This window comes from Hyposmocoma kahamanoa, unplaced genomic scaffold, assembly GCF_003589595.1.
Source record: "Hyposmocoma kahamanoa isolate Upper Pololo Valley unplaced genomic scaffold, ASM358959v1 89, whole genome shotgun sequence".
NCBI classification, from domain to species: Eukaryota; Metazoa; Arthropoda; class Insecta; order Lepidoptera; family Cosmopterigidae; genus Hyposmocoma; species Hyposmocoma kahamanoa.
The window spans coordinates 4,424,809-4,437,210 of NW_020654520.1; positions in this window are offsets into that span (position 1 = coordinate 4,424,809).

The window sequence follows — 12,402 nt, forward strand, 5'->3', positions numbered from 1 at the left end:
TACGGAAACACACAACTAATTAATATGAAAATGCGTATATAACAAGTAGATCATTATCATACATACATATATCACACATACTCTACTCAAGTTATAATACATTATAATGCATAATGTAAACACTGTAGGTTACATGTTTGTAAACTTTGAACAATAAAAACTTATTTCACATTGCGTCACTTCTTTAAAAATCATTAAATTGTGTCGTAATTACAGTTGTACTTTAAGGTTTTATATTTTATGGTTCTGTATTTGTTTCCAATTTGTAGTAGTGTTTTTGCTATCACCGCTTAACTAGGAGCAAAGTTCGAGTTTAAAAAACTTTATTCTTTTAAGAATAATTCACTTAAATTATAACTATAGGAGTAATTAAACATTAACAACTATAATTACTATGTTGCATTCTTAACAAATGCATAACTGTTGTTTACTTTAAAAAAAAAAACGAAATTTTGGTGATAAGAATTTGACAATTTTGCACATTAGATTGCACTAAATATAATATCAAATAAATTTACAAAACAATAATGTTTGCAATCATAACGAAGAGAAATAATAATTATATGTATGAATACAATATCATAATTGTTAGTTGCGCCTGATGAAAATTACGAGCAACACACAAGTTTATGCGATAAAGTAATTTAAATACATTATTTTATACAGGCGCGTTTCGAAGTGTACATTAAGAAAATATTGTTATGCTCTTATTTTTTACTATATACGTAAATAATTAGGCTCCTAATAGTGTGGTAAATAATGTGTAAGTATGTAGTTTACTAGCTAGATGTTGTTGTAACAGAACTAGTTTGTGGTGTGCCAAATATTTATACTGGGTCAATGTTCTGGGATATTAAAATAAATAATTTCGTCCGGGTTCTTTATACTTTCATGATGGATGCTCTATGTGTGTAGAACCCACCTTTATAAATATTACTGACCTATCTTTTCAAAACGGAAAAACTAACGGAGATCGAAATAGTCAGAACACTTTATCTAAACTTGAAGTAATATGCGAAGTGTGGATATTATCTCCCTCTGAAATCTTGGAACGATTATAAATAAAAGTTAAAAAATTCAAAACAGTAATTGCACGTAAAAATAGTTACACACATAATTAGAAAATTGAGTTATTTTTATTAGGATAAATATTTAGAAAGTAATTACTGAATTTTTGAAAAGTTCTAGCCAACCGACTTCGTGGTTCGATAAAACCATAAATGACGCACATTTTAAAGTAATCAACAACGACATAGCTTCATTTGCAACGAATTGTTTTGATATTTTTTTTGTTTTTATTTTTCTACTTTAACAATCTGCCGTATTAGTTCATGATTTTTACACTAGTGGTTGTTTTGGCTGTCTTCTATACAAGCTAAAGTTATCATAAATTAATTTTTATTTATTATTGTAATTATTTTTTTCGACGCACAACCCTTACGCTCAATGGAAATGTTTTTTAACCGACTTCAAAAAGGAGGAGGTTCTCAATTCGTCTCTACGTTTTTTTTTTGTATGTATGTTACGCGATAACTCCGCCATTTGTGAACATATTTTGATGATTCTTTTTTTGTTGGAAAGAACATACACACGCCAGCATATCAAGCTACACATTGATGTATCTTGTTCCGTTGCACTGGAGGCGATTTTTAAACAAAAATGTGTAGTGTGATGTGCCGTTGTCCGTACCTCGGATGTGGTACCATTTAAATTTCAAGAAAATATTCCACCAGGGGGTGAATGACTTTTAAGGTCGGTTTTTTTAACCGGAGGTTTTATAACCGACTAAAAAAGGGAAAGGGTTAAGTGAAAAAGGAAAGGTAATTCGATCTGTTTTTAATGATTATATTAGTTACAGACATCGTAGTAAAGTTAAAAAAAAAAAAAAAAAGCCTTGTTACACATGAAAAATAGGTATAGAGGTGGAGGTGGATGTATTAACCGCTCTATGTGTGTTACTTAAATGAAGTTTAGGTCTTTTTTCATAATACCAAATGACGGGACGAACCATTCGTGCGCATGATGTTATGCGACTGTCCTTGACAAGTCCCATGCGCCTGTAATTTCACCAGGACCCATATGAGTTGCCCTTGTGGGCATTACTGTAATGCTCACATTACAGCTTGTCGGCAGAAATAGGTATCTACTCTTTCACAAGGAGCCCCACTGTTTCTGGCAGGTAAATTGTACACAGCCTATACCAAATTGTGATTACGAATGGAGAGCAAGAGAGAGACATTCATAAGTGTCTAGGCGGCCATTATTATTTTTCATCAAATGAACCGTTCGCTTGCTTGCTGTTTGAATTGTATAAAATTAATAAATGTGTCTAAAATTTACAATGCGTTCTAGGGTCGGGATCCTTGACATTCTAGGTGCTTGTCACTCTATTGTTCGACGTTTGCGCAGGTATTTCCTTAACGTGTACTTAGAAGTACGAGTATTTACATACAGTCTTATAATTAAACTGCCTCTATGATCGAATGGTTACCATGCTAGACTGCCACGCAGAGCCTTGAGAAATATTTATATGGTCCACATTTATTTCTCTCGTGAGTTTGAGTCTAATACGTGGTTGTTTTTTCTAGGATATTTAAACCGTTTCCGGTTCTCATTCCTTAATTTATATTAATATTAGGTGGGATTATTTTATCAATGGATTTGTTTTTATTAATATCCAGTGAGGGCACGAACAAGTCTTGCGCCTGATGGTAAGCTACACGCCTGCCCGTAACAGTTGCTTTGCACACAGAGCCTTAAATCGCAAAGATCTGAGGGTCACGGCCACTGCGCCTGTCACCCTGAGACATAAGTCGAAAAGTCCCGAGTCAAGCGATTCCCGTACCCGCCGAGGCATATACAGTGCTTTTCTCAAACTGTATGAGGAAATAATAAAAGGTGAAACCACTACGCTACCACGGCGTCAGCGTTTAATTCATTTCATGAATTATATCGACTGCTATATGATTTACGCTTTACGAAAATTCTAATTACGAATACGCTTATCAACAGGGTTAAGAAACAAAAACTGACGGAAGTTATGTAAAACTAACGCAAATTGCGATGCCAGCACTGCATAAACAAAACTTCAAATAATAAAAATAAATATTTTATCTATTCCAACAGCTTTAAAAGAAGATTACAGTTCAAAGAGAATTTTATTAATAATAGATCAAAGAAAAGCGTTTAGATGTAATTTATAAACAACAGTACAAAAACTTGTAAAGCAACTTTGTCTTAAGACTGCAATTAGTAATACGAGATATAACGATAGTTGAATAGTAGCAACGACTTTACAATCGACGACACTGAATACATAAGGAAGTCGTCCAAGCAAGTACTGCCACGATAGTTATACCAAATTAAGTTATTACCAGAAACAATACAGGACCATGTGTGTGAGGATATTTAATGCATTACCTTCTGATATAAAAATGATAAATGATAATCTTCTATTTAAACGTAAGCATTTGTTAATAAAAATGGAAGTATTAGATAAGTATAAAGAATTTGCTACTCCGAAAATTAACTGCACGTAAAAATATTCAACACAAGCGCAGCTATTTTGCACGATTTAACCCTCACTGACAAATTAATTTTCACCTCACTAGCTCGGAAAGGCTTTCTTTCTTATTAAAATGTCTGAAAATCTGTAGGGCTAGCACATAAAGTGCTAGATATGGCTAGTCTCGCGCAAGTCGAACGAAACACACTCTATTGTAATAGACCTACTGCGCGCAAAAGCGTATTTTCCACGCTAGCGTGGAAAAGGTTTTTGAAATTCGAACTTGACGATAGACTGTGGTGCATCTCACTTTATCTTTCGGTGAAAAAAAAAAAGATAATGACACGTTGTTAAACTACGCGATTTGTCGTATATTACCTATATATTATATATAGGTTAGGTAATACAAATTCGTTGCTATATTTTATTCTTATTATTGTTGACATTAAATTGACAACGATAACTAATCGTGTTTATTAAATTATTTTAATTCGTCGAAGTACTAAAATAATTTCAATAACCACTTAATAACACAAAATTAAAGTACAAGCAAAAAAAAAAGTGACGAGGTGTAAATTCAGAACGCATCCGGAGATATTTTCTTTTCTTTTAATTACAATAATGGGATGTAAGGGGGCACACACCATCACAGCTCTTATTGTCAACCTCACCTGCACGCGGTACATCCTGCAGTAACCGACGAGGCTCTGGCGACCGGTAGTAGGCGGTATAGCCCTTCCCCACATTGGCGCTGTCAAATCTGCTGGCTACCGACGGGCAGCAGCGTCGGTAGTACAAAGGCAGCGCCCTGCGATCTCCAACCCGCATGCCCAGCGTGGAGATTATGGGCAATAACCCCCTTCATGGACGGTACAACCAATCGAAGGCCCCCAGTTCCCGGTCGCCCCGCTATTCCTGGTCACGGTAGCGGCCATGGTACCGGCGGGGTAGGGGGTGCTAAGAATCCCCGGGCTACCGCAGGCTACCAAAAACAACTGACCCTGGCTACGTTTAACGGACGAACTCTTAGGCTTGACGAACACCTTGCACAGTTGGAAGTGGAACTGGAGAACATTAGATGGCATGTTCTGGGGCTGTGTGAAGTCCGAAGAGAGGGAGAGGACACCATAACCCTAGACTCGGGCCATCTACTGTACTTCCGCGAGGGTGATCAAACATCCCAAGGTGGTATAGGATTCCTCGTCAACAGAGTCCTCTCTAACAACGTTGAAGAGATCTCCAGTGTGTCGAACAGGGTAGCGTACCTGATCCTTCGGCTATCAAAAAGGTATAGCCTGAAGATCATTCAGGCCTACGCACCGACCTCGACACATTCGGATGACGATGTAGAAGATATGTACGAGGACATATCGAAAGCCTTACACAACACCACCAAGGCTCACTTCAACGTTGTTATGGGGGACTTTAACGCTAAAGTGGGATTCCCAAATCTTGACGAATCTCGAGTCGGCCCGCATGGTTATGGAGTAAGGAATCACAGGGGGCAAACGCTAGTCAACTTCCTCGAGCACGAGGGGCTTTTCTTGATGAATTCGTTCTTCAAGAAAAAGCCTCAAAGGAAGTGGACTTGGCGAAGCCCCGACGCTGTGACTAAAAATGAGATCGATTTCATCCTGACGGACAAGAGACACATATTCAGAGATGTCTCAGTGATCAACAGGTTTAGCACCGGATCTGATCACCGACTTGTACGAGGCTCTCTGAATATCGATGTCAAACTTGAAAGAAGCCGCTTGATGAAGTCCACGCTCCGTCCTAATCCACTCCAGATCATGGCGGGCTCCGAGAAGTTCCATGAACTTCTCGAAGCGAGATTCGTCGAGCTGGAACCCACCGAGGACGTTGACGAGGCCCTACAAAGCGTGGTTGGGACGCTGAGAAGCGAGGGCATCAAATTCTGTCAATTGCAGCGTACGGGAAAGAAGTCTAAACTCTCGGATGGGACTCTGCGACTTATGACGAAAAGACGCGATGACATCCAGGCCACTTCGTCAGAGAGGTCATACCTAAACAAGCAGATTGCGAAGATGGTACGGCGTGACCTTCGGAGCTCCAATACACGCCTCATTGAGGAGGCGATAGAGCGAAACCGAGGGTCCAAAGTATTCACTCAGCAGCTTGGAAGGAGCCACCTGACGAAGCTTACAACGCACGATGGCCTAACCGTTACGTCAAAGCCGCAGATACTCGCCGAGATAGAGGACTTCTATGGCCGTTTGTACGCTGTAAATGCTCCTCGGGTCCAGCGTGACAATCACGATTTGAGAGCCACCTTGACGCGCCACTATACCGACGACCTGCCAGAAATCAGTCAAGACGAGATCGTGTTGGCTCTAAAACAGCTTAAAAATGGAAAAGCCCCCGGTGAAGACGGAGTTACTTCAGGGCTTTTGAAGTCTGGAGGAGTTCCTATTATCCACGAACTTCAGAAGCTCTTTAACTTGGTCATTCACTGCGGGATAACTCCACGGGCGTGGAACAGGAGTATTGTAGTTCTCTTCTTTAAAAAGGGAGATAAAACTCTACTGAAAAACTACCGACCCATCTCACTTCTGAGTCACGTCTACAAGCTGTTTTCTAGAGTCATCACGAATCGCCTCGCAAGAAGACTCGACGAGTTTCAGCCACCGGAACAGGCCGGGTTTCGGGGAGGATATGGCACCATAGACCACATACACACAGTGAGGCAGATTATACAGAAGTCCGAAGAGTATAATCGGCCCCTGTGTTTAGCTTTCGTGGACTATGAGAAGGCCTTTGACTCTGTCGAAACCTGGGCTGTCCTGGAATCCTTACAGCGGTGCCAAGTGGACTATCGTTATATACAAGTGTTGAGATGTCTTTACGATGCTGCTACCATGAGTGTCCAAGTACAGGACCAGCAGTCTGAACCTATCCAATTACGCAGAGGGGTGAGACAGGGGGATGTCATATCCCCGAAACTGTTCACCGCTGCATTGGAGGATATGTTTAAGACGCTGGACTGGAAAAGGATGGGCATTAACATAAACGGCGAGTACATCTCACACTTGCGATTTGCAGATGACATAGTCCTAATGGCAGAATCGCTGGAGGAACTGGATCAGATGCTGAACAGCCTAGCATCCGCCTCGCGGCGGATTGGTCTCGGCATGAACTTTGATAAAACCAAAGTCATGATCAATGACCACATTGATCCGAGACCCATCTGCGTAAATGGCCACCTTCTTGAAGTTGTTTCCGAATACACTTACCTCGGGCAGATTCTGCAGTTAGGTAGAAATAACTTCGAGAAGGAGGCCAGGAGGAGGATTCAGCTTGGCTGGGCAGCGTTTGGGAAGCTACGTCGAGTCTTTTCGTCGCCCATCCCGCAGAGCTTGAAAACAAAGGTTTTCAACCAGTGCGTCCTACCAGTTCTAACGTACGGAGTTGAGTCGTGGACACTCACGATACGGCTAGTCCACCAGTTTAAAGTCGCTCAGCGAGCTATGGAACGAGCTATGCTCGGAGTTTCTCTGAAAGATAAACTCCGTAATGAGGTTATCAGACAGAGAACCAAAGTGATCGACATAGCTCTTCGGATAAGCAAGCTGAAGTGGCAGTGGGCTGGACATATCTGCCGAAGAACCGACAACCGCTGGGGTAAACGAGTTCTTGAGTGGAGACCACGACTTGGCAAACTTAGTGTGAGCCAGATGGAGTGACGATCTGCGGAAGATTGCTGGCAGGAAATGGATGCGTCAAGCCGAGAACAGGGCGAAATGGCGTGCATTAGGGGAGGCCTATGTCCAGCAGTGGACTGCAATAGGCTGATGATGAATTACAATAATGACTGTACTTGCTAGATGAACGACGTCGTTCATCTAGCATTTTCCTCGCTATAGTGAGGTGAAAAATTGTGTGTTTCGTTCGGCAGATAAGTTATTTTGAGTCTCGTGCCTTGAAAGCCTCGCTACGCTCAGGAATCTATTATTAAACAACTCGCTTCACTCGTGGTTCAACTTAGCTTCCTTCGCTTGTTCAAATTTCAATACAAGCACTCGCCTTAAACAACAACTTTACAGCCTTGCATAACAAATAACTATTACTTCCATTTTTATTAAACGTAACCTGTTATCATGGCTACGAGATAAAAATTTACATTTCATTAAAGACTTCTTAACACATTAATCTCAATAAATTTGGTCATATAAACTTATTTCAAAAAATATATACTATTATTGTTATCTAAGCTAACTCTCAGTACTCAGATTATTTATATATTTTTTGTGTGTATGTCACGCATTTACTCTGATATTCGTGAACCTATTTCGATGATTCTTTTTTTGTTGAAAAGAAGTGGTCCTCAGAAGTGGTCCCATTTAAATTTGAAGGAATATTCCACTTCTAAAGGTGGCAAATTAGAGGATTTATCCGGTGTATTGTATTTCAATAAAACTTGGCAAATAGGTGTAATTCCACAATTTTTTTAGGTCTATTTATTGTAAAAAAGTTATAATTATATATAGATATAATCTCTAAGAGTGGCTCTTTGTAAGTAGAAATTTTGTTTACATTTATCATTACGAACGTATTTCAAATATCGCACCCGTCATAGAAGAATGGCATAAATGGAGTTACGTCAAAAATGTTTATTGCTAAATAAGATACAGAAAAATATAACCCACATCCTCACCAATTCTTGTAACTCTATCTACAATATTAGCCGATAGAGTTACAAGAATTAGAGAGGATGTGGGTTATATTGTTTTGTACCTAAAGGACCTATAAACGTTTTTGACGAAACTCCACTCATGCCATTCTTCCATGATAGGTGCGATATTTGAAATACGTTCGTAATCATAAATGTGAATAAAATGTCTACTTACAAAGAGCCACTCTTTAGAGATTTGAATGTGGAAAATGTAAACGAGTGATCAACGGCCTGCAAAAACTATAATACATGAGGGGGATTTTTGTACATTTTTATAAGATACACCCTGGTCAATTTCCGCGGGAAGTAAAAAATGTTCGAAATTCACAGGACGCAAATAAACTCTTTTAGCGGCAGATAAAAATTTGCACTAATTCAATTGAAAATGGACATGTCGGGGCCTGTATGAGTGTTTAATAATAATTACCGGTTAAAATTTTATTTTTCACCATTTTTCACTATGGCTACAATATAAACTATTTTGGCGATAAATACAAATTTCTTCTAATTCGACTGAAAATGACATGGCATCATAATTTGGGGTAAAAATTTTGTTTCCGCTGTTTTTCGATGTAGCCGTAATTTATTTCTGTAACTTGCTTAGCTCGGACTGAAAATTAGCACGAAAAGATTTCTAAGATTGTTTGATAATAAGTAGTGGTCATAATATGTTTTTGTAATTTTTAAATATGGCCGCCATTAAAGAGATATTTAAATTTTTTTAAAACAAAGTCCTAAGTGCCGAGGCCGCAGGCCGAGGTCCTCCGAGGGCGAAGCCCGAAGCGTCCGCACGCCTTCGTATGGAGGTAATTATATACGGAGGCGTAATAGATTACGAGTACAAGATCTCACAATTGTAAAAATGTAAGGCATACTTCCCGATGTAGTGAAAATGAGATACTTATTATAGCGTTGTTGTAACTCTGCCATATCTGTCAGATTCTATTTTCTTGAAAGCTATGCCAAAGAGAAGTATTTAGGGGAAAAAATGCCAAACTACTGCCGAATTTCCTGTACTATGAATACCAAAACAACGATAATCCAGAATACTCAGACCAAAATCAACTTAGAAATGTTCGTTTCTTAATTTGGCCCAAATCGGGAATCGATCTCATCAAGCGCCCATAGTACTAACTGCTGTGCCACCGAAGAGCATGAGCACACCCCGTAAACTGAACCCGACCACGCACCGCATTCGTATATATCTTCAATTTTCTATTATGTTTTTTCCAAAGTGGTTGATCCAACGCTTTCATTATTATGCGGAATCAACCAAAACCATTTGAGGTTGTATCTACTCTTAAACTAATTACTATAAATGCACTATGTTTAGATGATTATAAAAAATAGTAGTATAGTAGGCATAACCACAATAAGCACGTTGTGGGTTGCCCTACCATCGCTTAGGTCTCACTTAGGTCACGACTGTAATGTCTTGATACCACTTGACTCAGACCCGGTTCAATGTCATCAGTTAGTTTATTCGCGCTCATATGATGACAGGTACGTGGTTCTGATCAATAAAGATAAACAAAGAATATTTTGGCGTTAGTAACTTCGTTACGTAACTTGACAAAGTGACATATCGACTGTGAACTAGCACCTGGTACTATATAAATTTTCTAATAATTTAACTTTTTAATATTATTTTATACTATTCCATACTCCGCAGCGTTGCAAGAAATTTCATCTTAGATACATTTAATTTTGGCGCCAAAATCGACGACATTCAACTTATAATACTCTAACCTGATGACTGACTATAGAAATGACGCAAAAAAATATTTTCTTCATCCTGTAAAATTGACAAAATTGAGATAGCACCGGTTGCCAGTTCACAGTCAGTTAATTGGTAACATTGACTTACAATTAATTATATGGACGTCGGGTCCGCGCTAAAAAGTGTCCGAACTTACAGGGCGTTAAAATCGTATACAGAGCGCCATTCACGCTTTAGTCTTCGTTTGTTCGACTGACAGCGAAGCAAGCAAAATTAGACAGTACTGCGATGACATTACAATTTAAATTCAACGTTTTAGCTTTTTCATATTCCTTTACATGTCACTACGTTTAAATAGGTTGACTTGGGACATTTTTTTCGTGGTTTTTGTATTTGACCCGTCGTCGTCCATATAATTGTAAGTCAATGATTGGTAAGGTCGTTTTTAAAATATGTCATATTCACATTTAAAATATGTAATTTTAAGAAAAACTTTCATAGATTTCTCGCAGATGGCGCTGTGGCGGAAAAGTAGTTAAAAACCAAAAACAATTATCTGCAACAAGCACAGAAAAATTCCTAATTTTTTTTAAATTCTGTAGCTCAGTTGGAAGAGCGTCCGTACGGTATGCTGAAGGCTTTGGTTCGAATCGAGCCGGATCAAAGGATTTTTTCTTAGTGTTCGTTCTTTATATTGATAATTATTACAAAGTAGTAGGGTAATTTGACAAAAAATAATTGAATATCGTGTAGAACATCGTGATATTGAATAAAACTTAGTGTAGCGCTGGTCAGCGGAAGGGGTGCGTAGAAAATTGTGTATTTATACAAAGGGAAAAGACAAAAAGTTTATGCGGCTAGGGACCAAACAGTGTGTCTCATTGACGTGAAAATACAAGGTTCAGTGCCGATCGACGTTAACTTAGCAGTAAGTAAGGACCGATATGTCTCATGATAGCGCGTTTCAGAGTACAACTAGTGCCATCTAGCGGTGGCGCGGTGGAATTAATGGCGTGTTAAAGTTGTGGTGTTACATTAGTATAATATATAACATATTTTTTTTATTATGATTACTGTGGCAACACTGGGCAGGCGAGGGCGGGGAGATGTTAGATATAACTTGTACGTGGGGGATACTTGGACAAGTTTTTTTTTGTAGTAGGTAGTAGAGCTCTGAAAGTGTTCGTCCAGGGAAATACTGCCATCTTACCTATTTTTGCCGCCATGCTAATGTTTTTGCCAACGTTTCTGCCTTCCGATTTTTAATAATTTTGTTTTTGCTATAAGACGTAACGAAGGTCATAAAAAAATCATTATGCTTATTAAATTCATTTTTTGAGCGGATCCTTAGGCTGATTTCCGAGCAGTGCAGATTTATCAGCGGACCGTCGTCCGCGCGGAGCACCACCGGAGCGGAGTAAGACGTGTGATGTTAGAACATCGTTTCACAGTGACGTGGATTGCTCCGTACAGAACACGCTCTGCGTGAACTCCGCGCGAGCCACTCGTCCGTTCATTGTCAGCAACTCTGTTTTCGGTGAATATCCACACTAAATTAAATACTCGACTCGGAACACTGCGGATTCTACTCATGTGGACAGCCCATACGGGCCGTACGCACAGCTGTGAAACCAGCCTTAATTTCAAATGACCAATGGAAATGTAAAATTAGTAACAAATGAGAAATTTAATTTTGTAGACAAGGAAAGAGACTAATTTTCAAAATTATGTAATAATAATGTGCCAGATAATCGCACCAATCACCCATATTAGACTAGGGAATTCCATATACTATGAGTATCAGAGCAACTCTGGGGTGCTACCCAGAACACTTAATGAACAGAAATTCGTGTTTCACTTGTTAGCAACCCTAATAGTAAATTAATAAAACTTACAATCGATTAAAATCCTGAAAAGTATCCTTCACTAGACATCGAACTGTGCGTCTCAAAAACATAATTGACAAGAAATATGGAACCAAAAAAGCTTGTACTTAGTAACCTTATGGTTTGACCTTCCGCCTCTAGCAGAGTCCGTGGGTTCGAATCTCACCTCTAAATTTCTCGGAATTTATGTGCGAAGTTTAATTTGAAATTCACCATGACCTTTTCGGTGGTAGAAAACGTCGTGATGACATCTGCACATTGAAAAAGGTTCACAACGCTCAGAAAACGTTTGCAGCATCCGACCCGTGTTAGGCCAGCGTGGCGGACCAGGGCCTAAACCCTCGCCTGAGAGGAGACTGGTGCCCAGCAGCGGGGCGTATAGGGTGATGATGATGATGATGGAACTTATTAAATGGAACTTAATTACAATCACAAATAATTTATATATAGGGTGTCCCACGGCTATGCCACACGAAGAAAAAGTACCTTAAATACCGTAGATAGAAAATTTTACTGAAATAAGACATCATTTTGATTTTAAAATCAATTCGAACTGAATTCAAAAATTATTAAATAATTGCCTGTCTGAGCTGGGAAT